Source organism: Podarcis cretensis, assembly GCF_951804945.1.
Source record: "Podarcis cretensis genome assembly, chromosome: 3".
Classification (NCBI taxonomy): domain Eukaryota; kingdom Metazoa; phylum Chordata; class Lepidosauria; order Squamata; family Lacertidae; genus Podarcis; species Podarcis cretensis.
Window position 1 is genome coordinate 119,626,024 of NC_137172.1, and position 13,685 is coordinate 119,639,708.

At 42.6% G+C, this 13,685-nt stretch overlaps 1 long non-coding RNA gene across 1 annotated transcript; it reads left to right on the forward strand.

Moving 5' to 3' along the window:
* Positions 1–6,738: 6,738 nt before the first annotated feature.
* LOC307212784 lies at positions 6,739–11,973 on the forward strand. Its single transcript, XR_013837213.1, has 3 exons — positions 6,739–6,909; positions 9,743–9,847; positions 11,893–11,973. It is a non-coding gene; the product is annotated as an uncharacterized lncRNA (long non-coding RNA).
* Positions 11,974–13,685: the final 1,712 nt, after the last annotated feature.

A 13,685-nucleotide genomic window follows, 5' to 3' on the forward strand; every position in this document is an offset into this window, starting at 1 on the left:
ATTGCAGAAATATGTCATTCCTTCCTCTACGCCACATGGCATGAGTTAATGATGATGAATGAAAGTAATAAAGCCAAAATCTTTTCTGTTTTTCAAACTAAAGCTCCTGTTAAATTACTGGGAATTATAGGCATGCATCTACAATAAGGACACTGCAGAAGGTCAAAGATCCCGCTTCCTGCTCTAGGCCAAATTATTCAACAGGCAGTTTGGTTTGGACCTACAAAAACATATATTTTGCTGAGAATGATGTGAGCCACCTATGAAAAGGAGCTTAGCTGAAAGCTGGAGTTTTCATTAGAGGGTTTCTTTCTTTTCCCTGTGGAAAGCTGTATATGACTCACCAGAGACCCAGGCTTGCCTCATACGTCTGTGGAAGCTATTTTTGGATTTTCAGACTTAATTCATTTGGGGAGTTGGGTCTTGATGAGATGTCAGTGGGGCTCTGCTTCCTCAATGCAAGTCTTTATTCTGCTGCACTGAAATATGAAGCAGGTTCCAGACTGGCTTGTGTCTTTTACACCTGTGCAATGTGGCAGCAAAATACAGCTAAAAGCATTTCACCCAGGTGCAAGGCAGGGCTGAAGTTGCTACCACCGCCATCCCTGTCTTGTTTGGTTTGGTCGTTTCATTCATGGTGCATGAATGAAATGAATGAGGTTCCATATCATATTCAGAACCCAGCATCAGCCACATTATTCTAATTATGTATGTAATAATATGTATGTGTATATATGTATATGTATATGTATATAGTCTTGGTAGAGTGAAACTGTCACACTTCTAGAAGAATATACTAAATTAATGAGATAAAAAGAGAGAAAATGAAAGCCCAATTAAAAAACCAATTCAACCAATGGGATTTCAAATTCATGTGCTTGCTTTGGATCATAATGACAGATTCTCAGAGGAAGGTTTGCATTTATAGCAGACTTGTTCATCTTTCATAGTCCCCCTCCCCCATCTTCTCATGGTCTTCTCTTCCTCCCCATAACCTACAGCCCATTCCTTTATGCATGGAGCATCGGCTAGCAAATGTTGTCTCAGTGGGATTCCCAAAGTATCGGTTGGATAAAATACAAATCTCTCTTCTGTTACTGTTTAAACAACAGATTAAATAAAATGGAAGATAGCAAGGCCACTTGGGACCATGGTATATTTTTAAATCAAGGGGGGGATGTCCAGAGGTGGATACATTTGGGGGTTTCTAGCAGGCTTAGCACCCACTAGTTTGGCCACCTCTGCTCACTCCTCCCAGCATGGAATGTACAGTGGAATCCTATACAGATCTTCTCAGAAATAAGCCCCAGGTAAGTCTGTGTAGGATTGTATCCACAGTGGCATAAATAAACAAAAAACCCCACTGATGTCTAACAACATGACACAGGGGAGAGAGAAAAATATCAATGAACTCAGAAACGCATTTCTCATTTATTTCTCAATAGCAAGTCTTTTCTGGAAATGTCTGATAACATTTTTGATATGGGATAATACTCCATCTTTCTAATGTTTTCTCTTTTTTTCTTTTAAAAAAACAGTCAGGGATATAAGATAAATTTGATCCTGTCACTTTTATCCACAAATCTCCCTCCTGTCCTGAGTAAATGTACAATGCTAGCTTTCTGGCTTATAATTTCTAAAACACAGCCATCTGTTTTCAAAGGATTAAGTCCATTTCTTAGGCTGGAGGCCTGTTGTTAAAGCGGCATGATATATATGGCATAACAGATTCAAAGGAGTTGCCAATATAATGTCAGCAAGCCTCTCCCATGTTGCAGCCTGCCCCTATTGACAAGAAGGTCAAGGCATCTGTTTCCCAAGTCACGGGGGGTTGGACAAGATGACCCTCGTGGTCCATTCCAACTCTACAGTTCTATGATTCTATGAGAACCATGGTTGCCAAAGTTAAAGATCCATAAGAAGTTGTGTGTGTGTGTGTGTGTGTGTGTGTGTGTGTGTGTGTGTGTCAGAGTTCCTCCCAGACCCCTCTTAGTCAGCATAGGTATACAGAGTGACTGTGGGCACACAGAAAAGAGCAAAACCAAGCATACCATCTACATAGCTACAAGCATGGAAGGATCTGGTTTCCATTCAGAAGGTCCCAGCTTGAATGAATGCATCTCCAGGTAGAGTTTGGAGGTCTTAAGCCCTGAAGAGCCACTCCTAATGGTCTGACTCGGTTCAAGGCAACTTCCTGTGTTCCTAAGCAACCACGGCCATGAAGAACATGAGAATATGGCCTTTTCCAATTTAGGAGCAGCAGACATCTCTGCAAAGACTCGCTTGTTCTAGACAAGAGCAGGAAGAGCTGAGTACGGCAGAGTAGAACTGAGGGTGAAAGTCGAATGAGGGGGCAGAGGCAGAAGGCCTGTAGGGAATAGGAGCCAATTGAAGTGGGGCAGAACTAGGAATCTGGGCAGGGTCTAGGAAAGGAGATGGAAGCAGTGGGTCTAAAAGATGAGGACTGTGAAGTTGGACCAAGAGAATGGAAGATGAAGCAAATGTAGACAAGGGCATTCATTGTACCTGGCAGTCACCTGCCTAAGATATAGCCGTGATGGGGTGGCTGGGGGCTGTCTTTTTCTGCAAAGGTATGTGTAAGAGAGTGGGCGCAGGTGGCGCTGTGGGTAAAACCTCAGCGCCTAGGACTTGCCGATCGCATGGTCGGCGGTTCGAATCCCCGCAGCGGGGTGCGCTCCCATCGTCTGGTCCCAGCGCCTGCCAACCTAGCAGTTCGAAAGCACCCTCGGGTGCAAGTAGATAAATAGGGACCGCTTACCAGCGGGAAGGTAAACAGCGTTTCCGTGTGCTGCACTGGCTCGCCAGATGCAGCTTGTCACGCTGGCCATGTGACCCGGAAGTGTCTGCGGACAGCGCTGGCTCCCGGCCTCTAGAGTGAGATGAGCGCATAACCCTAGAGTCTGGCAAGACTGGCCCATACGGGCAGGGGTACCTTTACCTTTACCTATGTGTAAGAGAAGAGACCTACTTCCACCCTTTTTGTACACTTTCCTCTATTTCAACCATCCTCATTCAATAAATCTGCTGCTGCTTAGAATAGGGCTGGCTCCAGCTTTTGTGGGAGTCTTTCAGAACGTGACCTCTGGAGGCCCCTTATCTTAATGGGCCTGGCAGCGATAGTAGAGGCAGCCAGCAGTACTTAGATCAGAACGTTCCTACAATTTCTTGAAAGAATGCTACATCAGGAGCATTGTGGGAAATTTCAATGGCATCTTGACATCCAGCGCTGATCATAAGTCCAGGGTAGCTATCAGTGGTGGGTTCATTTTGCAGGAGCAAACACAAAATGCTCTTCCCTTCTTCCATTCCACTTCATCTATTTCTCTGCCATCACCCTCACTACCAAATGAAACCTTTTTCATTATTATGACCCTAGAGAGGGAAATAATCTGGAAAAAAGAATTCATTTTGAGCACCAGCATGTCACGGAATTGTCCACCAAAGAGACATTATTTGAAGCTCTGACTTTATCTGAGTAAGCTCATGGTACTTTAGAACACAGTACTTTGGTTTCAAAGTCAGTTTTCATTTTCAGGTAGTCAACAAGGAAGGGCAATACAGACCTTGTTTTTAACTTGGACGAACAGGAAACAGCAGGGAAGACAGATGCATTACATACTCAGTGTTGATGTGGCATCAAACATAGTTGGCCCTGAAACCAAAACATGCTCACCTAAGACTCTTGGAGAGTATAAACACATTCCTGCCACCAGCTGCTTTGCAATGTGCTGGCAAAGTGAATCTGGAGGCAACCCTGCGAAAGGCCACAAGAATGTCTCTGATGAAGAAAAAGACCAAAGCTAAGGAGGTAGATCTGAGAATGTCCTTAATGGTTACAGACCCCGATTTGGTGATGATTAGCCAAAGCAGGTGACATATTTTGTATAGCACACTGTCTATCATTCAGACTGATAAAATTTCAGTCTGGGAAATTCAGTCTCTTGGAGTATTGTATAAGTTTTTTTACAGGTGCTGACAAAAGAAATGGATGAGAACAGAACAAAAATTAAAGAGAAATGAAAGGCCAGATTGTGTATCTAGTTAGTAATTAATTGTTTGTATTCCCTCTTGCCCTCCCTTACACTTGTGCAAAACAGTAGTGCTCCAAAGCACGTTTTGATTCAACCAGGCAGCTTGATTGCACATACAGGCATCCTTGCAATAGCACGTGCAGATATTTGCAACCATAGCTACAGCATGGTGTAGAGAAATCTGTCCTGTTATGCAGTCTCAGATTTAGGTTAATAAGGCTGCATTTATATAGCTATCCTTGGAGCGGATCATAGGCACTTTCCAGTCCTTCTGTTGCCACTATCACCCTGTTATGTGCTAAACAAGCTATTTCCACGCCACCATTAAACCCTGCCATGCAGTGGGATCACAATAGCATTGGCAAATGTTTGCATGCAAGCGCATCATATTGGATCCATTCTAATCATCACAAGTTTTGATACTGCTTTATTTCAGGAGTCCCTGCACCTAGTCTTTTGAACATCTCTGTACATGTTACATTCTGGGCTGATCAGTGCTGAAAAATCCACAAGAGTTGGGGAAATGGGTGCTACTCCTTTTGCCTATGATGAGATGACAGATCCCATCTTTTGCACTGTTCAGGAAGCCCAGTGGAGGAAGCACTTTTTCCACACAAGCAAACTCCAAGGTGGCTGCACTCTGGTGAGGGACCTCCTCCACAGTTCATGGCTTGCAGGCGCCAAGTTGAGAAAGGAGTTTTATCAACAGAGGTAGGATAAGGTAAGATCCATATGACCCATAAATGCATCAAGTGGGAGTAAAGTTGTAACAAGGTGGGAATTTGTATACTGACAAAGTTATGATTACCAGTTTTTTTCCAATGAATCCAGGGACACTTTTTCTTTTATTTATTTTTTTTATTTTGAAGCTGAGTAGCAACAGGGAGTCAGCAGTGGGGATGGTGAGGCCCAAGCACACATGCATATTGTATAAAGGTGCAAAGCCCTTCTTTTGCACCCTGTGAAACATAAATGCGCAGAGTTTTTTAAAAACTGGACAACACCCACCCGCCTGAGCCTCCCAGGCCCCCCCCCCCCCGATCTGTCAAAACAAAGGGGGAAGGGGGCAGGAGATTTGTACTGCTGGACGTCCCCGGTTCCCCTTCGGCAGCGGCAGCGGCAGTGAGCAGCTCCCGAAGCCAGCCAGAGCCAACTGCGCTACCAGGCTGGCTCCGGGCTGCTGAGGCTGCCACTGCCATGTTTCCGGGAGACAGATTTGCAAATCTGAGGACATTCCGGGGACGGAATTTGTCCGGGGACAGATTTGCAAATCCAGGGACTGTCTCCGGGAACCGGGGACGTCTGGTAACCCCAGACAAAATGCAACTGGGCTGGATGTTTCTAGCCACTGCGGCAATCCGATTCGCACAAGGCAACTTATTTTTAATCAAAAAGGCTCATTTTTATTTGTACGTGTTTCTGGGCATACTGAATTTCTTCTTCATTATTTATTTTTGATCTTAACAGTTTCACAAATGCAAATAACATAATGATGCAGCCCTCCCAATTTCACAAGAGGCCCTCTGGTTTTAGCAGACCTGAAGCTGCTTTCTCCCTGCCTTCACAGGTTGTGTGATAGCACAGCAAGGCGTCCCCTTTCTGGTTGTTTTGCCTATGCCCATGCCTGGTTTATTAGGGACAACAGTTTTAACACGGCTGCAAGCTTAATTTCTCTTGAATGCTGCTAGCAAGTGGAGGGAGAATGGGGAGGGGAAACAGCTAAGCTAGGTCCTCGGTTCTCCCCAGACAATGCCCTGAAGCTTGAGGTACATGAATCAGGATTGTGCTCCGCAGGTGCTGAGTTGTGGAGTCTCCATGACTGGCACCAACAGAGCTCCGAGTTTCAATGAATAGGACTTTATGAGCAAGGCCTCCAGTGAGTGATGTAACAGTTATTCGGATGGCATACTGGAAATCATTCAAAAGTTATGGCCAGCTTCAGCACAAGAGTGAATAATGTGCACCCAAGGAGTGATAAAAATTCACCCATGAAGAGGAGGAAAATACACATACTCCAATTTTAGACGCATGGGTAATCAAAGATAGGGAAGCCCTCGCCATGATATGATCTGTTATCAGAAACCCTGAAGCAGCTGGATGATTTCTGAACTTTGACTCTCAGAATCCCATCTGGTTGCAGTGTGTAGGGGGGAAATATATTGAATTTGTTTCGTTCAGCCTCTGGACAGCTTTCCCCAGAACTCCCAGTTTAAACAGTGTGATTTGCATGTACATACTGAAAATAAGACTAAATAAAGCACCAGCTTCAATTTCTGATAGTACAGTCCAAGCGAACTGCTGCAAAGTGTATCAAACCAAAGTGCGGCAAATGGCAACTTGGGAAAACTGGGTTTCAGTGTTGCTTCCCAGAAGAACCATCTGCTCTTTGTCTACTAGCAACTGAAGAATACAGAACAATTGCTTTAATGGACAGCTAGCTTGCAACAATTTTAGCTATTGATTAGCATAGCATTACATTAATTTTAAAGGCAAGAAGCATCTGTCCTTATTATTTGTTATTTGGGATTACAGCACTTATCAGCAATTGTATTAGTTCTTCTGCCTGGTTGCTGAGTCAAGTTAAATGATGATGTACTTCCTGTCTGTGATGTTGATCTCCAGCTCAGTTCAGCAAACTCAGCGGGTCACTTCCTGTTGCTTTGCCTTTCATGTCTGGCACCTTCTTTCAGACAAGTCAATACGTTTAAATTACAAGCATACTCAAATCATGACATTTTTGTATTCTGCATCATTGCTAGGAACTTCTGTTCTGCATTTTACCATGACTCCCCATCCACACTCCTGCTCAAAAGTCGTATATGAAAAATCAGCTAGCAGAAGATGTATCTCTTGGAATGTGAGTATAAATGTTAATTTATATTCTAGATAGTGTCCCTAACTCACTACTAGGAATGGAGGAGAAATTTGGTACAAGTCACATGAGAACCTACCTAATTTTTCACTTCTTGAAAAAATACTTGGACCCTTGACATTCATACCTCTCCAGATTTTGCAATCCAACCATATAATGTGTACAAAGATGCATATATTAGGGGGAAATGTGCATTAAAATATATAAATGAAATTAACATACAAAAGACATATTACAGGGGAAGTGCCTGGGAAAATGTGTATATTAAACAAGTGCATGCAAAAATGCATATATTTTTAGAAGAAATGCATATGAAATTACGGGTGAATTTAAATGAATTCCATTAAAAAATGCAAATTTGCAAAATACAAAATGTGGAGAACTGAATTTATTAGAAAAACGAGACAGAAAGAAACTGAAGCTGACCTATTTGTCTATACCCACTTTCTCTCTAACATGGCTGTCCTCAATGCTGCCTACCTAGGTACTATTCTCTGAAGAGTGGATGATTTACATGCCTATGTGACTTTTGAAGAATTTTGGGAAGTGTAGTTTGATGAGGGTGCTGGGAATTTTCTACAAGAGTCCCCTTGTCCTCCATAGAACTACAATTCCCAGATGGATAGGACTGTTCTACCACCAATTTTTGTGTCCCTCACAAGTACATTTTACCCAGGCAGGTGAGTTACTAAGTGTTTGGCAAACCAGGACAAAATACAGTTGAAAGGTTCCCCCTTAAACCTTATATTGAAATGGACAAGGAGTTGGGTCCACACTTTCAATATCCTACAGTAGGTTCTCCTAAAGTTGTGAGTGCTCAACCATCCTCTGAGTCCTAATAAAATCAGCACTCCCCTTTTGCTTGGCAATGGAAAGTCCTGGGATTTTGAATGTCCTTCACAAGAAGTACAGTGGTACCTCTGGTTACATACTTAATTCGTTCCGGAGGTCCGTTCTTAACCTGAAACTGTTCTTAACCTGAAGCACCACTTTAGCTAATGGGGCCTCCCGCTGCTGCTGTGCATAACGCCAGTAAAATTGGCTAAAATGTATAAAACATGTAACAAGTGTTGGAAATGTAAAGAAAAAGAAGGAACTTTCTATCATATGTGGTGGGAATGTAAAAAGGTGAAAGGCTTCTGGGAAATTATATATAATGAATTGAAAAAGATGTTGAGATATACATTTGTTAAAAAACCAGAGGCCTTCCTATTAGGAGTGGTAGGTAATGAAATTAATAGAAAAGACTGCAAACTTTTCCAATACGCAGTAACAGCAGCAAGAATACTTCTGGCGCAAAGATGGAAGCAGGAAGAAATTCCAGCAGTGGAAGAATGGAGAATGAAACTGACTGAATATGCAGAATTGGATAAACTGACTGGGAAGATTCGTTATCAGAAAGACCAAAAGTTTATTGAGGACTGGGGGAGATTTACAGAGTATCTGAAAGGCATATGTGATGTACAGACAACGCTTGTTGGTTTTAAAGAGTCTCTGTGAAAAATTAAGAAATATTGTAAAAAAGAAGTAAGTGAAAGGTAGAGGAATGGCTAAAGGCAATAGTAAGTTTAGAAATGTGTTAACAATAGAAACTTTAACGAAAGATTGGCAGAGAAATTGAGGGAAGTCAAAAATTGATGACTATGTGATAAAGTATAAGTAGAATGTACAAAAATGTTTGAAAAATGAATAAAAATTATTTAATAATAATAATAATAATAATAATAATAATAATAATAGTTCCGGAGGTCCATTCTTAACCTGAAACTGTTCTTAACCTGAAGCACCACTTTAGCTAGTGGGGCCTCCCGCTGCTGCTGTGCCGCTGCTGCTTTATTTCTGTTCTCATCCTGAAGCAAAGTTCTTAACCTGAGGTACTATTTCTGGGTTAGCGGAGTCTGTAACCTGAAGCGTATTTACCACTGTACTTTGGGACGTGGGTGGTGCTGCGGGTTAAACCACAGAGCCTAGGACTTGCCAATCAAAAGGTCGGTGGTTCGAATCCCTGCGACGGGGTGAGCTCCCGTTGCTCGGTCCCTGCTCCTGCCAACCTAGCAGTTTGAAAGCACGTCAAAGTGCAAGTAGATAAATAGGTACCGCTCTGGCGGAAAGGTAAACGGTGTTTCTGTGCGCTGCTCTGGTTCGCCAGAAGCAGCTTAGTCATGCTGGCCACATGACCTGGAAGCTGTTCGCTGGTTCCCTCGGCCAATAAAGCAAGATGAGCGCCACAACCCCAGAGTCAGTCACGACTGGACCTAATGGTCAGGGGTCCCTTTACCTTTACCACTGTACTTTAAATTCCAGGAGGAACAAAACAAAAATCTCTTTTTGTGACCTTGAAAACACCTTTCCAATACCATCCTACTCTTTAGTAGTGCCACGTCAAAACCTGTCTCTAATTTCTGAAATGTTCTCTTCCCCCATGAAAGAGGCTTTTGTTTTCCTGCCTTATTTACAGGGCGCATTAGAATTTCTTAAGCATTTGTTGGGTACGGTGTTGAGCTCTCCTTGTTGTTGTGAGGTGGCCAGGGGCTGTGTAAGCCCTTTCCTTTCCTTTCCTTTCCTTTCCTTTCCAGCCTCCCCAGTGCTTTGCATTCTCCCTGCCTACCCATCCTTCCTGATCGGAAAACTTTCCATGGGAGGAGTGATCATGTCAGAGAGGTCATCTACCAAGTGCCTGATATAAGCGCCCTCACTCACTTTTACTCTAAAAAAAAAATTTCTGCACCAATTTCTGTAAAGGTAGAAGCAGCAGCAGCAGCGCCAACAACAAACAGCTGTCAGGCAAGGCATTCTCCCTGCTTTCTTATACTTGCAGGAAAACCCAGCTGAGAATGTCGTGGCATTTTCAAGAAGTGCAGGTATTAAGTAAGGCTGGAGATGAATGAATGTACACTCACACTTTGGCCACCTTGAAAATAAGGTAAGCACACACAAGCACACATGCCAAAGAAAAACAAAAAACCCTGCAAACCAAGCATGAGAATTTCATGGAAAATCCCTGTTCCCTTTGATGATTTTTAATGCAATTTCTTTTTTCATTAATTGATGGAGATGATCAGGGAGACATGCGTGACTTTTTTTTTTTTGTAAACTGTGTTTGCACTTGGAAGTCCAGTGAAGTACCCTTCGAGGCCACACACTAGTGTGATTTCAGAAGCTCTGTCTGATTATCCTTTGGAACTCCTTGCTGGGCGCCCATTCTTTGTACCTTTGGACTCCAGATAGCTCACTGTGGACTCAATGCTTTGCACCCCTGTTTCTGATGGACTATGCATGGAAAATCCTTGATTTGCCATGGAGACTCTTCGTTTTACTGTTTGCAGACAGAACATAAGGAAGGAAAAGTCTATTTCTTTCTCTACCCCACCTCTCTCCCTCTTGTCCACTTTTCCATTTCTCCTGCAGTTCCTCCTCCTTTCCCCTTCTCAGAAGTCAAGCCAATATCTTGCAGCTTCCATGGCTAGCAGCTGTCTCACAACCCATCCTCCTCTCCCATTCCTTCTCTGGGACAGCCTTCACAGTCAACAATTAAACTGCCATTCTCTTCTGTACTTTCTCAATAAAAAGGCCATTTCTGGAAAAGTACTCATCTCATCTCTGTTGCTCCCTTAAGTACCTTACCAGGGCACTCCACTACCTTGACTAAGCAGGTCAAAGTTGCCCATGCTGTGCTTTTGCATTGTTCAACAGACAAGCTGGTTTCCGAGCTAGTTCTATCAGACAGGCAACAGACTGTCCTCCAGCAGAATAGCTTCAGGGTCACAGTGAGAAATAGTTCAGGTGAGCCAAATTTCACAAGCCATCCATGTTCCAGAAGGGCTTACATTCTGAATAGCAAGTAGTAGTTTTCAGATGTGTGTAGAGAAGGGTGTCCTGAACACATCTAGTAGCACCCCGGGGAGACAGAATAATTTAATTAATTTTGTCTTTAGCATAGATATACACACATATCGACCTGGATCTCTAAGTCTATTCTTATTACTGCTTGACCTAAGGCTTTTCCACACATTACACCAAACACGGGTGCAAGCTGTCTCTACACATGTACACGTATTTGTGTGAATGAGTGTACACTTGATTGAACTATTGTGTCCACATGTGAAGGAACTGTACCCTCGTTTAATGCTACGTGTGACTCTCTGCACAAGTGTATATTGCAATGAGTTATAACTGGTAGCTCAGATGGTTAGAGCAGGGGTCAGCAAACTTTTTCAGCAGGGGGCCGGTCCACTGTCCCTCAGACCTTGTGGGGGACCGGACTATATTTTTTGTTGGGGGGGGGATGAACAAATTCCTATGCCCCACAAATAACCCAGAGATGCATTTTAAATAAAAACACACATTCTACTCATGCAAAAACACGCTGATTCCCGGACCATCCACGGGCCAGATTTAGAAAGTGATTGGGCCAGACCTGGCCCCCGGGCCTTAGTTTGCCTACCTCATTAAAAGGATGCATTTTCATTAAATGCAATCTCATTAAAAGGATGCATTTTATGCTAGCTTTTTTTGCTTGTTTCAGAGGAAAGAAATATAGATCTCCAAGTGCAAGTATTGGTATCACAATAAAGTAACTAATACCAATATAATACATTTATAGCAGATTTTGTATGTTTGTTATATTGCTTGTGTTGGGCTTTACTTTGGCCTCTATAAGAATATATAGTGCAAAAAAGATATTTAGCTGCTTTTAAATTGAGATGGCTGGATTTTCCCCAACTGCTGAAATAATCGTGAAAGTATTTGGTTCTCTCAGTGGAATTAGAACAGCCATATTTATGGACTTTTGGGGTGAAGGTTTTGTACAATACCTGGGATAGGACCAAAAAAAAAAAAAAAAGAATCAGTAAATTACCATATTGACATATGGAGATATGAATCTCTCCCCAATATTAAGGCTGGGGATTAAAACAGGCAGGGTGGGTGTGTTTAGAAAATGAATATGAAAAGAATCTTCCCTTCCAGAGATATGTATAAAAACAGAATGACTGAAGACATGCCAAGTTCCCATGTGTGATAACAACAACAACCTTATGTACTTTCATCACACTTGCATGTTGTTTAGTAATAAAGGTGTAAAATTATTTTTTTCCCATTTTATTTTACACTGCTCACATCCAGTATGAGCTACAGACAGATATCTAGTCCTGTTAATATGAGACTGTGGGAATTGGTCTAAAATCAACCACTCACAGTGGCGTGAAGGAATCTCAGTCTAGAATTTAGCAGACTGAGATCATGTTTCTTAAGAGCAACCAGAAAGTACTGAGAAGCAGTGACTATTCATTCTAATTTTATGGCATGAACTCTTTAAATTGTTTGTTCAAAGAAAATGAAAAAGCTTTCTTTAAAATCCCCAAGACGGCTCTGAGAAGATTAATTATCTCTTCTGTTCCACACAGTAGAGAGCGTCTATGAAAGCCAAATGTTGCACAGGGCATCCAATACGAATGAAGGTAACTAGTATCTAACTGGAGGAGACAGCAGCAAAGTTTTAACACAAACTTCAAGCAAATAGTAGAAAATTAGCAAAGTGAAGTGAATATTTCTTTTAAACCAGCAAGAAAGTCTTTTGAAAGCAGCCTGGTAGAAGCCTGGGCATACTTACGTGGGAGTAAGAGCCACTGAACTCAACTGGATTCACTTCTGAATGAATGTAAACAGTTGGGTTGCATGCTGAAAGCAACGATATTGTGGTACCTCGATGTACAAACTTAATCCGTTCCCGAAGTCCGTTCTTAAACCAAAACCGTTCTTAAACCAAGGCTCACTTTCCCTAATGAGGCCTCCCACTGCCGGTGCCCTTCCACCGTTCGGATGCTGTTCTTAGACTGAGGTAAAGTTCTCAAACCAGGACACTATTTCCGGTTTTGCAGAGTTTGTAAACCAAACCGGACTGTTCTTAAACTGAGGTACCACTGTCATCTGAAATAGGACCACAGGAAGGTGCTTTGTACTGACTCAGACCATTGATCCATCTAGCTCAGTATTGTCCTGCACTAATTGGAAGTGGCTCACCAGAAGATGGGTCTCTCCTAGCCCTATCTGGAGATGCCAGGGCTTGAACTTGGGCCCTTCTGCAGGCAAAGCAGATGTTCTGCCATTGAGCTACAGCCCTTCACTTTTAAATCCTAAATTTTTTCCTTTCAATATTTCTTTCAACCCTGATCGTAGATCTCCCAAACCACAGAGCTGCAATTCCCATGTGTTTCTGCATTATTTATATCCCCCTGCGGTTTTGTCATTTTGTTGCCCTCCTTCATCTGTCAGTTCTTCCAGACTTTCATAAAACTAAGATATGTTCAGGTGCTAGGTGTATTTTGCTCACCCACACCCTCTGAATTATAGCCCACGAACCTCTTTTTGAAAAACTCTGCCAGAATAAAGCGTGCAGCATTTAACGCACTGGCCTAAATTCATATGGCAGAATCGACCATTTGCAGGAGAATTATCTCTCATGTGAGTTTCAGCTTTACAATCAGATCACAAGAGCTACAGGTAAACTACTACAGATATTTTTCAACGGTGACAAGATCAGGGCTTTTTTCCCTGCTGGAATTCTCTGGAATGGCACCTCTCAGGTGGGCGCCAATGCCATTTTAAGAGAACGAGGGAGGTGTTCATGTTGAGTTCCAGAACCTCTTTTTCTAGAAAAATAGCACTGGACAGGATACTACAACCAGCCTAATGCTGAAGTGGTATTTGCTACTCTGGCAGACAACAAATCACTGAATAGCAAGGTCACCACTGGTGAAACC